Source organism: Globicephala melas, chromosome 17 (genome assembly GCF_963455315.2).
Source record: "Globicephala melas chromosome 17, mGloMel1.2, whole genome shotgun sequence".
Taxonomy (NCBI): Eukaryota; Metazoa; Chordata; class Mammalia; order Artiodactyla; family Delphinidae; genus Globicephala; species Globicephala melas.
Genome location: NC_083330.1, coordinates 20,886,040 through 20,901,930, shown reverse-complemented (window position 1 = coordinate 20,901,930; position 15,891 = coordinate 20,886,040).

The following is a 15,891-nucleotide window of genomic DNA, read 5'->3' as shown; positions in this document are numbered from 1 at the left end:
AATAAAAATGATATATTTGTTATTTCTTGAATATACAAACAAAATAAATACAAGAGTGTACCTTAAGGGCAATGTTTACCTTATTTGGTAAGCCTTCTGAATATCAAAACTAATGGCATTTTAAAAATATTCTATTTTTAAAAGTTTTTAAAATGTTTAAACATTCTTGAAAAGAACAGTTAGTCCACAAGAAAGACTTTAACTTTGCCCTCTGTGACTATTAGCCAAAAAAACACAAGCACTTCAGGCTTTGTACAGAAGACAAACACAGCCAGATCACATTTCCTCTTCATTGCTAACCTTTAAAATAAAAATAGCACTGGATTTTACAACTGCATTTTAGAAATGCATGGTGATCAAACTTTTTTCGTCAATGATAGTTGGGATGTTAAAGCATGTAATATCACATGAAAATGTATTCATAATTTATAGTATTGCTATAGGCTTGAAGCATTAAAATAGGAAATTTAGAAACTATTTTTCATGTGATTCCATTGATAAAAAATAAAATTAGTGATGTTTATTATACTTGTATATGTTTATACATATACATGTATATGTATATATACATGTATACAAGTGTATGATTATACTTGTGTATGTTCCTTAATCATGCATATTCCTAACAGGGGATTATCTACATAATGAATGGGTTTGTAAAAGAATCAAATCTTCCACTTAAAATATTATGTGTCTAATAAGAAAAGATTTCCCCAGATTAATTCTGACTCTGTATCAAACTTTGTTTCTGCACCATTGCCAAATAAGCTGTTATTAACAGGCCCCAATGGACACATTCATAGGAGCATATAGCTTCTATCCTTGCATATTTGGGCCATAATACGAGATGGGTTAGCACAGTGGGTAGGGAAGTATTCCTATACTGGGACAAGTATTGTTAACTGACTAGTAGAAGTGACTAAAAACCACATACACATACCCTATTAAACCAAAACGAAATTTGGCCTCTGATAAAATCAGCCAGATCTTAAAAATGCCACTCCTTTGACTATCAAAGTTCACTTGATAGGAAGAAATATATAATTTAGAAGAGTTTGCAGGTAAGAGGTCCTGAAGCCTAAGCTTCATTAGCTGGGCTGTGAATCAGCCTCTCAGCTGGAAACCCTCTAATATCCCTCAATGTGACTAGACTCACAAGGAAGCCCTCAGTAAGGACTGACTTCCAGGAAACTGATATTTTCTTTTTTTCTGCCAAGTACAAAAGACATTAACAAACTCTGGGATAAGGAAGCCCCAAATTGAAAATGTAAAGATATGGCTTTCCTAAGAGAAAAAGAAAGGAGATTCTGGGAGGCAGAGGAAAAAAAATGTATATTTTCTCACTTTAAAAAGTTTCTTATAAGATGAGAATAAGAGAGATAAATACATTAATAATTTTTACTCAAATTAGCATAAACATTTTACAGATTAAAAGGAAAGTCTGAAGGTCAGAGACATTGAACTCACTTGTCTAAGACTGCACAATTACTATGTGTTGGAGCATAAACTAGAACTCAGTTCCTTTTCATTAGCCTCAGTGTTTTTTACTATACCTCACTGGCTTCTAGCCATTTTTAAAGCCACCTCTTCTCATAGATGGCTTCTCATATCTGTCCCATAGATGTGTGTACAACGTCATATAACATTTATAAAGAAACTTGTTCTGAAACTTGAAAATACATCTGCTCCTTATTCCAATTCAAAAATGTATCCCATTATTTATATTGGACCAAAACATATGAAATTGCAACACTAGTGGGCCAAAAATGGTCAAGAATTGTCATTTTCACATAATTCAACTAATAATCAGTATATAACGATTTTTTAATTCTGTAGCATAGCCTACCTTTTCCTATATACTTGGGATTCCTGCCTCTTAATTCTACTCAGAAATTCTTCTTACCATTTCCATCAATGAGGATAGCACATTGTATTTGTATGCTAAAAACTGGTTAAATGTAGGCATTTTCATATTGTTCAATCTAACAGTTCCGATATTTAGAATAGTGTAGCACATTTCCTCCTTTATTATAAATTTAGCAGTTTAGAATTTGAAGATTCATGATTAGTGTATGAAGTAAATTTTAAGATTTTTCTAAGATCCTAAAGAGTAATTTAAAAATATTAGATGAGCACCAATTTACACAAATGGAAAAAAAATTAAACTGTTTTCTTTTATTTGGAAATGTTTCACTTGGAGGAATACTAAAAAAATTATCTGCTTTTAAAAACATTCTAAGTCTATCTAGCCTATATTTTGATTTTAGCATATTCAAATCTGTCCGAATATTTATTTCCAAGAAACAATTCTCAGCATATTACCAGATCCATTGAATAAAACTTTAAAAATTTATTTTTGATACATTATAATATCCATTTGCCAAACTAAGAAACAAAACAGCGTTTTGCATTCTTTTATAAAAGCAGAAAGCAATTTTTCTTTAAATAACAAACTTACCATCTATAGATGTAAGCTAGTATGCAACTGCTTTTGACCTACAAAGATGACACTTCCATGTAGTTCAATCTAATATGCGTTTTTGTATTAACTGTTGTAATATATTTATTTTAGATTATATGTATATATACACACATATATATATACATATTATAATATACTGTCATTAATTTTATAAATGTAATGGAGAAATGTATGTAATTTTCTAAAACTTAGTGTATAGTCACCCAGATAAGATGGCCAAGATTTATCTGCATTGTTATTTTACTTATTAATATCTTTGCTATCATTACCACAAAGGATGAACCACAAAGTGTTCAAGTTCTCACAAGTATTTCACTGCATTCATATATATGATAACTAATGTGTTAAACTCATCAATGTTCTTTCCCCCACAACATACTTATAAAACATTTAATAGAAAAATAAGATTTTAATTTGTCACATATTTTAAGTAACATCACATATGTTCAGTTTTTAAATAATACTTTATTACTAGCTGGTTTGTAAAGCAGACAATCCTCCTTACAAAGATTTGCTCAGTGAAAATGTAGGGGTTGTTTCCTTCCAGGGGTCACTCTCTTTTTTATGAGTGACTTCTCAAATAACTTAAAGAAAAATGTGATAATTCAAGTATGCCTATTTGTTGTGTAAAACGTGTACTACAAAGATTATCACAAAGAAGAAAAAATCACCAATAATCACATCATCAAAGAACACACTTAACTGTAATTCTATTTTATCCTTGTCTTTTTACTGCAGGATTTCCTTCTGCCACTCCTGCTTCTGAGTTCCAACCCCATTCATCATCCATAGTCCTGCATGGCCAGACCTTTTGGATGCATCAGGAATGGCCCAGGTATTTTCTCATCAACTTAGATTCTTCAGAATGTAACAGATTCTTTGTTGATCACTTTAAGCTTTGTTGAAGAAAATGGGACAATTTAATTTTTAGCAACATTGTGTTCCTCCCTGCTGCATATGTTTCTGCCCAGTTTAAAAAATAATAAAGGGGAAGCAGTTATTTCTGCAACCTATATCTCTGAAAATCCTCTTCCATCAATCCACACACTACCCCTACTCCATAATACTCCAAGCCTCCATGGTGACCAGCTGTGGTTAAACTCTCAGCTTTCTGTTTCATGATTACTATTGTGCATACCATCTTTACGATACACAATGCTTGCTTTTATTTTTTCCTTTTCACAATTTGAATTTTTCTTTTGTAGAATTCTTACCTCGACAAAAGAATCCTGTATGTTCTTTAAAACGTTTCTTCTCCACCTCTGATTACTTTCCTTTTTCTATAATTGTAAAAAATGTGTAACCCTATCACTCTAAAGAAGCTTTCTGAGAATGCTTAAAAATCATGTGTACTAGTGTGTTAAGAAAGGATGGAGAAAATCCACAAAGGAAGAAACAAGTACTTAGAATGCATTGTTTAGATATTCCAGAGTCAAAGGAAAGGGCAATAGAAAGAAAGATGATTTCACATGCCTTCCCTTCTGTTTAAAACTATTTTTCATTGGGTTCAAAATGGGACGTAATATCTTTATGAAACATTCTGAAGCTGTGACCTTTAAGTCAAAGTCTATGCAAGGAAATAATTTTCCACTGTAAAATTTCACTTTATACAGTAAGAGGCATATAAGTATCTACATATTTATAGTATTAAGGTAAGTAGATAATTTGTAAAATGCATTTGAAGATACTTCAGCTAAGAGTCAGACACCCTCTAGCAGCTCATCTGATCCTGCTAATCAAATTCCCAGATTCAAAGGGCTAATGCAACATTACCACATACTCCATAAAAGCAGCAGTTCAAGGTGGCATAATGATCACAAACACAAGAGAAAGATTTCAGTTAAGGGTAGCATAGCAGCATGGTACTAAAGGCACGCAGCAACATGCTAATTAAAGTGTAATAAGCCAACAAAAGCCATTAAACATTATACTACCAGAGGCAATATAGAAAACTGATGAACCAAAGCAGTTGTTGTTTTTAAAATCAAAGTGCCAATACGCTACTGACTAGTGAAATAAGAATGAATATGGGTCACTAAGAAATTAAATAGTATCAACTATTGAAATTTTAAATCAACTCTTTAATCAACTGATAAAGAGTGGAAGTGCAAAGCCCTGAATATGCCCCCAAATTGTAGTAGGTTAATGTAAATATACAATGTCACTGCATTAAAATTACTGCTTGACATTACTGAACAAATATCTTTATTGAACATCAAATGTAAGAAAATCAGTGAGTTAACTAAACTATGCATTCTTATTCTGATCAGTGGAATATTCTCCTTGAAATTAAAACATGCTTATGCTTTAACATTTTTCTTTGTGTATAAAACAACATTGTCTCTGCAGGAAATGTGGCATTATATCAATGGTTATTAGACTGAAAGCAATAGACAAGTCAAATAAGTAAGCATAATAGTACACAGTGGTAGAAGTCAATTAAATAAGTCAATTTAATGCTTAGGAGTATACTTTTCTCTAGAATTGAAATTGAAAACAATTTTTTTCCACAGAAGCTATAATCACTGAATAGTTATAAACAAGTGAAACAAATTATTTTATAGATACAATAATCAAAACCATTTTAACTTCATGGTGATGTAATTTGGGTTTGTAATCTGTGGTTTTAGGGCAACATGCACATCAAAGCATGTAAGACAGGTCCAAAACATTTTGAAAAGATATAAAGAGTACAATTAAAAATATCATGGTGGGTGCTCAAAGGAATTCTTTGAAAGATCTCAAGTAGACAGGGCAGTAATGAGAATGTTGTAATAAAGCTGTGGACTGGGCTATGATTCTCAGTTGTATAATGTGAATTACAACATATAATTATAACATTTACAATCCAAGTTATGAAATGATCTAGTATTTATGGCCAATGTCCACACATGCTATAGTTAATGGCTGGCGAATATACACTGCAATCACTATGGTATAATAAAACTCCAATTCACATCCTTTATCTTTGAAGGCCGATCTATTGAAATCTAGCATTTGAGCTAATTCATCCACAAATGTTAAACAAGCAAAACTGGGGAATTTTCACAATGTTTTTAAATGAAAATAAGAAGACACATATTGTCTCAATAAAGGATCTCCAAGCAATTAGGCTAATGTACAATAACTCTGTCACTCATCATGCAATAATTAAGTATAATTGTTCCCAATTCTATCAAATATCAAAAGTTGTAAATTATTTCAGCCAATGTTGAGAGATACATATTCACAGGTCATAGTGATATCTTAGGTTTACTGATTCTTTTGTGGATTGGAAAACACTGTAGATTTTACAAACTATGAAACAACAAAGAGAAGTTGTCTATCTCCAATGTTTTAATCTGAAAGCATATATTACCTTTAATTGATGATACTTCTTTATCAGATAACAGAAAAAAGAGTAAATTGGTGTACCTTTCAAAATATGGGCTATATATTTATATGTTTCCTTTAAAAAATAGAGCTTGAAAGGCAGGGTTCAAAGGAAATTGCTATTCTGAACATGTACAAAGGAAGACGTTTCCTTAGCAACAGGACATAGGTGAAAGCTCTCCGGAGTGATCCTTCCACTCATGGCTCCTTTTGAGTTTGGTAATGTGTCCAAGCTCATGTAGGAGAGATAGAGTGAATTTATCATGAAGAAGAAATACCTCTAGTTAGGGAGCTTTCACAACATTTATGAGTTGTCAAATGTCTTGTTGCTTGCTCTTGTTGGCATGACAGGACTAGTCATCCCAGAGACTAGGCTTCCTTTTTTTATCGTTCTGTATATTGCCCAGATGTTTAAGCTTTTAAAACTGTGTTGTGAATTCTTAATAACTTATAAGGCCTATCCAGATAAAATAGCCACATATAGAAACAAAGTTGCACATTTTGTACAAATCATGTAATCATTCAATCCATCGATTTCTGAATTCAATTAACAATTGTGCTACCTTCTGTCTTTTTTTTCAAACAGAAAAATGGCAACACTTATTGTATAGGAAATATTTTTTAAAGACTTATAGAAAGAACATTACATTAACTAGTTAATGCTGTGAACCTTTCAATAGTAAGTCTAAAACTGAGGCATATAGAGTTTTTGTTTGTTTTTTAATTGGAGTATAATTGCTTGATAAGGTTCTGTTAGTTTCTGCTGTACAACAAAGTGAATCAGCTATATGTATACATATATCCCCTCCCTCATGGACCTCCTCTCACCCCCCACCCCCATTCCACGCATCTAGGTCATCACAGAGCAATGAGCTAAGCTCTCTGTGCTATACAGCAGGTTCCCACTAGCTATCTATTTTACACATGATAGTATATATATATAAACAACCTATATATATATATATAATATATATATATATATAAACAACCTAAATTTCCCAATTCATCCCACTCTGCCCTTCCCACTCCCATGTTCACATGTCCATTCTCTACATCTGCATCTCTATTCCTGCCCTGCAAATAGGTTCATCTGTACCATTTTTCTAGATTCCACATGTGTGCATTAATATATATATATTTTTTCTCTTTCTGACTTACTTCAATCTGTATGAGACTCTAGGTCCATCTACATCTCTACAAATGACCGAATTTCCTTCCTTTTTATGACTAATATTCCATTGTATATTTGTACCACATATTCTTTATCCATTCATCTGTCAATGGGCATTTAGTTTGCATCCATGTCCTGGCTGTTGTAAATTGTGCTGCAATGAACATTGTGGTACATGTATATTTTTGGTTTTCTCAGGGTATATGCCCAGGAGTGGGATTTCTGGGTCATATGGTAACTTTATTTTTAGTTTCTTAAGGAACCTCCATACTGTTCTCCATAGTGGCTGTATCAATTTACATTCCCACCAACAGTGCAAGAGGTTTCCCTTTTCTCCACACCCACTCCAGCATTTATTATTTGTAGATTTTTTGATGATGACCTTTCTGACTGGTGTGAGGTGATACCTCATTGTACTTTTGATTTGCATTTCTCTAATAATTAGTGATGTTGAGCATTTCTTTCATGTGCCACTTGGCCATCTGTATGTCTTCTTTGGAGAAATGTCTATTTAGGTCCTCTGCCCATTTTTTGATTAGGTTGTTTGTTTTTTTGATACTGAACTGCATGAGCTGTTTGTATATTTTGGAGATTACTTCTTTGTCAGTTGTTTCATTTGCAAATATTTTCTGCAATTCTGAGGGTTGTCTTTTCATCTTGTTTATGGTTTCCTCTGCTGTGCAAAAGCTTTTAAGTTTTTTTTTTGTTTTTACTTATGTACTAACTTTAACTTCTGGCACAATGAAAATGTGCAAGAAATTGAATAAATTGCTTCACTTTTTACCATGTTTTTTCTTTGAATCATCAAATCTTATTTTACTGTAAGGGACTATTGAAATGAGAACTTCCTTGGCTAATTCTGTTTAAATACTTAATATATCATGCACTGTGCTGGAGGCTGGGAATATAAATATGAATAATGAACAGCTCTGGCCCCCAAAAGGCCTGCAATCATTTTTACTATGTAACTTCAAGAATTTGAAATAACTTAGTAATTAGGTTTATTTCTCCTGTAATAGTTTATAATTCTATAAATAAATACTCTTGTATCAGATGCATCAGATAGACTTTCACAATTATTGTTTAGTAATAATAAAAAACAAAAGAGAAGAGTGATTCCATAGAATTTTCAAATTTACTGACAGAAGTCTTCAGCAGAAATTTGATGAATTTAGATGTTTAGAACAAATTTTAAGTGATAACTCAAATTAAATAAATTTTATACAGAGAAGGCTTAAATAATTAGAGTAGCAGTGATGGTTGAAGAAAAAGTGACTTGATTCAAGTGAACTAGTATAATTATGTAAAATTCAATAACATATATCACAAAATATAGTCATTTATCTCAAAATTAAAGTAGCTTTATTTTGATTATAAAAGTAATCCATGTGTGCAGTCAGAAAATTCAGGCTAACTTACAAGAGTATATAAAAGACACTGATAATTCCATCATCCAACTGATTTTCTATGAAACAAACATAGACAACAATTCTAGAGTAGTTAATATTTAAGTTCTTATTCCTGTGGTATCCCTTAAATAATATGTTTTATGTGCATTGAGTCCACATAATTAACTACTTTACCAACAATGGGAAATAAGTAACATCAATATGTGATTTTATAGGTGATGAAACTAACAGGATGAATGTCAAGCAACTAAAAAACAGAATAAATTATATCTATAAAATTGCATAGAACAGATGACAACTTGGGTCACAAATCAAACCTCAGTAAATTTAAGAAAATTGAAATCATATCAAGCATCTTTTCTGACCACAATGCTATGAGACTAGAAATCAATTACAGGGAAAAAAAAACGTAAAAAACACAGACACATGGAGGCTAAACAATACATTACTAAATAACCAAGAGATCACTGAAGAAATCAAAGAGGAAATCAAAAAATACCTAGAGATAAATGACAATGAAAACACAATGATCCAAAACCTATGGGATGCAGCAAAAGCAGTTTTAAGAGGGAAGTTTATAGCTATACACGCCTACCTCAAGAAACAAGAAAACTCTCAAATAAACAATGCAATGTTACACCTAAAGGAACTAGAGAAAGAAGAAAAAACAAAACCCAAAGTTAGCAGAAGGAAAGAAATCATAAATATAAGAGCAGAAATAAATGAAATAGAAACAAAGAAAATAATAGCAAAGATCAATAAAACTAAAGCTGGGTCTATGAGAAGATAAACAAAATTGATAAACCATTAGCCAGACTCATCAAGAAAAAGGAGAGGACTCAAATCAATAAAATTAGAAATGAACAAGAAGTTACAAAAGACACCACAGAAATGCAAAGCATCCTAAGAGACTACTACGAGCAACTCTATGCCAATAAAATGGACAACCTGGAAGAAGTGGACAAATTCTTAAAAAGGTATAACCTTCCAAGACTGAACCAGGAAGAAATAGAAACTATGGACAGAACAATCACAAGTAATGAAATAGAAACTGTGATTAAAAATCTTCCAACAAACAAAAGTCCAGGACCACATGGCTTCACAGGTGAATTCTATGAAACATTTAGAGAAGAGCTAACACCCATCCTTCTCAAACTCTTCCAGAAATTGCAGAGGAAAGAAAACTCCAAAACTTACTCTATGAGGCCACCATCACCCTGATACCAAAACCAGACAAAGATACTACAAAAAAGAAAATTACAGACCAATATCACTGATGAATATAGATGCAAAAATCCTCAACAAAATACTAGCAAGCAGAATCCAACAATACATTAAAAAGATCATACACCATGACCAATTGGGATTTATCCCAGGGATGCAAGGATTCTTCAATATATGCAAATCAGTCCATGTGATACACCATATTAACAAATTGAAGAATAAAAACCATATGATCATCTCAATAGATGCAGAAAAAGCTTTTGACAAAAATCAACACCCATTTATGAAAAAAACCCTCCAGAAAGTGGGTATAGAGGGAACTTACATCAACATAATAAAGGCCATATATGACAAACCCACAGCTAACATCATTCTCAATGGTGAAAAAAGGAAAGCACTTCCTCTAAGATCAGGAAAAAGACAAAGATGTCCACTCTCACTACTATTATTCAACATAGTTTTGGTAGTCCTGGCCATAGCAATCAGAGAAGAAAAAGAAATAAAAAGAATACAAATTGGAAAAGAAGTAAAACGGTCACTGTTTGCAGATGACATGATACTATACATAGAGATTCCTAAAGATGCCACCAGAAAACTACTAGAACTAATCAATGAATTTGGTACAGTTACAGGATACAAAATTAATGCACAGAAATCTCTTGTATTCCTATACACTAATGATGAAAAATCTGAAAGAGAAATTAAGGAAACACTCCCATTTACCACTGCAACAAAAATAATAAAATATCTAGGAATAAATCTACCTAAGGAGACAAAAGACCTGTATGCAAAAAACTATTAGAGAGTGATTAAATAAATTAAAAATGATACCAACAGATGGAGAGTTATACCATGTTCTTGGATTGGAAGAATAAGACTCCCTGACTTCAGACTATACTACAAAGATACAGTAATCAAGAGCGTATGGTACTGGCACAAAAACAGAAATATAAATCAATGGAACAAGATAGAAAGCCCAGAGATAAACTCACACACCTATGGTCAACTAATCTATGACAGAGGAGACAAGGATAAACAATAGAGAAAAGACAGTCTCTTCAAAAATTGGTGCTGGGAAAACAGGACAACTACATGTAAAAGAATGAAATTAGAACACGCCCTAACACCATACACAAAAATAAACCCCAAATGGATTAGCAACCTAAATGTAAGACTGGACACTATAAAATTCTTAGAGGAAAACATAGGCAGAACACTCTTTGACATAAATCACAGCAAGATCTTTTTTGATCTACCTGCTAGAGAATGGAAATTAAAACAAAAATAAACAAATGGAACCTAATGAAACTTAAAAGCTTTTGCACAACAAAGGCAACCATAAACAAGATGAAAATACAACCTTCAGAATGGGAGAAAACAATTGCAAATGAATCATCAACCAAAGGATTAATCTGCAAAATATATAAACAGTTCATGCAGGTCAATATTAAACAAACAAACAACCCAATCCAAAAATGGGCAGAAGTCCTAAATAGACATTTTGCCAAAGAAGACATACAGATGGGCAAGAAGCACATGAAAAGCTGCTCAAGATCACTAATTATTAGAGAAATGTAAATCAAAACTACAATGAGGTATCACCTCATACCAGTTAGATTGGGCATCATCAGAAAATCTACAAACAACAAATGCTGGAGAAGGTGTGGGGAAAAGTGAACCATCTTGCACTGTTGGTGGGAATGTAAAATGATACAGCCACTATGGAGAACAGTATGGAGGTTCCTTATAAAACTAAAAATAGAATTACCATATGACCCAGCAATCCCACTACTGGGCATATACGCAGAGAAAACCATAATTCAAAAAAGACACATGCACCCCAATGTTCATTGCAGCACTATTTACAATAGCCAGGTCATGGAAGCAACCTAAATGCCTATGGACAGATGAATGGATAAAGAAGATATGGTACATATATACAATGGAATATTACTCAGCCATAAAGAGGAATGAAATTGGGTCATTTGTAGAGACATGGATACATCTAGAGACTGTCATACAGAGTGAAGTAAGTCAGAAAGAGAAAAACAAATATCGTATATTAACACATATATTTGGAACTTAGAAAATGGTACAGATGAACCAGTTTGCAGGGCCGAAATTGAGACACTGAAGCTGAGAAAAAAACATATGGACACCAAGGGGGGAAAGCGGCGGGGTGGTGGTGGTGGTGGTATAATGAATTGGATGATTGGGATTGACATGTATACACTGATGTGTATAAAATGGATGACTAATAAGAACCTGCTATCTAAAAAAATAAAATAAAATTTTAAAAATGTATAGATGTATTGTTATCTCTCTTTCCTTTCAAAGTAAGTGACTTCATACTAGTTATGCTATCTATTCTGCAATTTTATCCTTACTAATTTATTTCAAATGCAAAATGTAGCATTAAAGACAAATTTGTAAGTGGTATTGCCTGAATAATCTAGTTTAGCTTACCTGTTTTGTAGTGACTAAGGAGGTTTAAAAGGAGATAACATGGATTATAATGGGAAAACAATGGCCATTTATTTGCTACCATGATATCACCATGATCTTTTGCTGCTGCTGTACAAGCCCATGTTTGCATGTTTATTTTGATCTTCCATAGTTGTTGCAAAGGGTTAGAAGGAAAGATATTGATGTTAGCACCATGACTAAATTTATTTGGACCTTCATTCAAAAATATTAATTGAACTTTGTGCTAGTTTTTTTTTTTTTTTTTTTTTTTTTTTTTTTTTTTTTTTTTGGTACGCGGGCCTCTCACTGCTGTGGCCCCTCCCGTTGCGGAGCGCAGGCTCCGGACGCGCAGGCCCAGCGGCCATGGCTCACGGGCCCAGCCGCTCCGCGGCACGTGGGATCCTCCCGGACCGGGGCACGAACCCATGTCCCCCGCACCGGCAGGCAGACACCCAACCACTGCGCCACCAGGGAAGCCCTGTGCTAGTTTTTTTTAAGTCAATTCTGCAGATACACCAATGAGCAAAATAAGTTAATTGTATTCGTGAATCATATATTCTAGATGGTTCTTAAAATTTGTTACAAAAAGATGAAGAAAAGATTAGTGGTGCTTGATGAAGGCAGACAGCAAAGGACACAAAGGAAAGGTGTTGTAACCTCTACTGTACCCTTTGTTAATGAGAACCCATAATTTCCTAGTTTTTGCATCTTTTGTTTTCTCTCATCTAAGAATCAGTGGTGGTCTTTATTTTCTAAGGAATTCTACACATTACTTCAACTGTTTTTTCACATTGTGAAGCCTTATAAGGGTTCCAAGCCTCCCTGGAGTGCTATTCCAAGATAGATTTAAGAAGACTGCGTATTTATATTTTGCATTGTTGTGCACATTTACAGAGTTAGAGATTTGATTTTATTATATTTCACCAATGTTAAATATATGAGCAACCACAATTCCTTGCTTTATGTAGCTTTTCAGATATCTAAAAGTATTGTTATCCCTCATACTGCTATTCATAACATCTTTTGAGGTAAAGAAGTACTAAATAATAAGAAAAATGTAAAGTAATTGAGGTATTAAAAAGCCAAATGCCCACAAGTATGAAGTTAATGTTGACAGAGTAAAGAAAGAAATTAGAATTTCTATACTCTATCTCTATTTACTACTTAGGTAGTCTCTTTGGTCAGGTCCTGATGATCAAATTCACTATCAACAAGCATGTATTCATTTATTTAGGAGACAGATTTATAAAGCCAAAAAGCAATAGTTAATTGGCCAAACTAAATATGTTTAAAGGAATCATCAATTTGATCATATGCATTTCTTTTTTAAATAGGCTATTTCAAGATTTTTTTTCTCCCAAAATAGTGAGTTTCTTGGTAAATACAGCATCAGTTCATGAGAACTGAGATGTTTCATAAGTGTGATTTTATCAACCATAGTAGTCTAATGAATTATATACTACAAATTTGGGGATACTTCTGATTATTTAGAATTAGAGCATACTCATTGCAGGGACTGTGCTAGAGAAATACTATGTTCCTCCTCAACTTCTGTTTTTTCCCCTCTAGGCTCTTTGATGATCATCATCACTGAGTTTGTACCTGTTATTATATCATTCTTTCTCATTTTAACATACTCCCTTTTCATATTAAAATTTTTAAATTTCCATCTTCATTTACATTTATTAATGACTTCTGGGAGGCACCTTAATCATATCAGTAATGAGTTGTTAGCTTCAATTAAAGAAGGTGGCCCTACTCTAACCTGGTCGTCCTTTTCCTGATCTTTATCTATCAAGTTTTAGAGGTTACGACTCAAAGCCCAGCTGTCCATTTATTATATGAACCAGTTTTCCATAGCACTATAACTGTGCCATTGACTCCTTCCTTTCTTTTCCTAGAATTGTAAATGAAATAAAAATTATGATGTGTGTTGTTTACATGTATAATTAGAGCACAGAGAAAGACTGTAGTATATAAAAAATAATCAATGAGTCCCGTTATAAGAAACAAATAGCTTTCTTGTGGCAGTTTTTCTTGTAAAATACAGGCATTACCATTAATGGGAGAGAGGGTAAAAGAGAATCATCATCTAATTATTGACTAGCCCTTCAAGATTTGATGGAATACGTGAAGTATCAGGGTATCATTAAAGAAAAGAAAACAAGGGTAGAAAGTGAAAGAAGGAAAAGTAATATGCAATATATTCTAAAAATATCATGTGGGCTGGAAGAAGATTTGAAAACATTCAAATTCTGCTTCTTGTTGTACTATAAATCACAAATGACCTTGGATATGGGAGACTTTGGTAAAACCCTCTACAGAATGCTAAATAATCAAATGCCTAAAGATTTAGATAATATATATCTATAAAGCTGCATGATAGATTTGTTGCTGTTGAAGTGAGTGATGGGAATCACTCACACACGGTATATCAAAACCTGCTATTAGTTAATAGGACACTTATGAAAATATAAGTAAATGGATAATTCAAATTAAGTTAAGCATGTCCACTTTTTACATTACATGCTAACTCTGCATTTTTAACATTCCCAACATGATACTTGCTCTCTGATACTAAGCTCTCTGATAGAGCAACTACCTTCTATCCCTTAAGAATCTATTTAAGTAAAGTATATGCCTGAGGATTGAGTCCCTATCAGCCACTGTAGTAATCCAAGTTTTGGAAGGAAAAAGCTTGGAAACAAAGGAAAACCTCTACCTGTTCATCTCACATTATATACTAAATTATATATCAACAGGAAAATGTAATCACAGTGGTAGGCAAAAAATTTTCAAAAAATGTGGGGAGGAAATTTAGGTTACCCTTGCAGAAGAAAAAGGCACTGAGAAGATAATCTGGATAAAATAAAGTGGTGAAACAAAATGATGCCGTAAATATGACAATTTGGAGAGACAAATTGGTGGGAAAATACCGATAAAGTAATGGATAATGAGAAATTAAAACTATTTAAAAGAAAAAAATACTAAAATTATATGATTATCATAGAGAGAACTAAATTTAATGTCAATGAGAGAGATAAAAGAGATGAAATGTATGAAAATTTACAGAGAAAATTTTTTTTAATTTAGCTATAATTGAATTTTCTTAGAATAGCTACAGGGTTAGATATCTATTTACTAATATGTAAGAACAGAATATTGAAAGACATTGAAGATCAATTTCTCTAATGTAAATTAGCAAGTGGAAAGAAATACTTTTGCCTTAAGGAACAATAGAAGATGCATAATCAACTCCACCTCTTTTATTCTTCTTGCTCCTAGATTTTATTGTAGTTTTACTGTTCAAGGAACAGGAAATAATGGCTGTGAGCTTTAAGGTTTGTTTAGGCAGCATGAGTTAAGGATTTAGATAGTGTAATAAACTGAGGAGTAATTGTAGTGATCTTCTGAGTTTAAAGGGTGCCAAATTCAGTGGAACTTTCTTCTTCCACTAAAAGAAAATATATAACTGTTTTGAATAAGAATTACATTAAAAAGATAGCTCAGAATGGAGAAAATTGATGAACAAAGTAGTATTTTAGGAAATTAAACACTTCTGCAATCACTAATTGCGTTATTCTAAATACTTTATAAAACGTATACTGAAATATTGTTTCAACCTAACACCAAAACTGGAAAAAAAAAATGTAATGGAAAAGGTGAACAGGTTCGTAAAGCCATTAGTCATGCCTTCATGAATAAAATAATTACATTATAGCATATCATTTTAAGTTAACTTTGACCATTACATTATTCCACTTGAA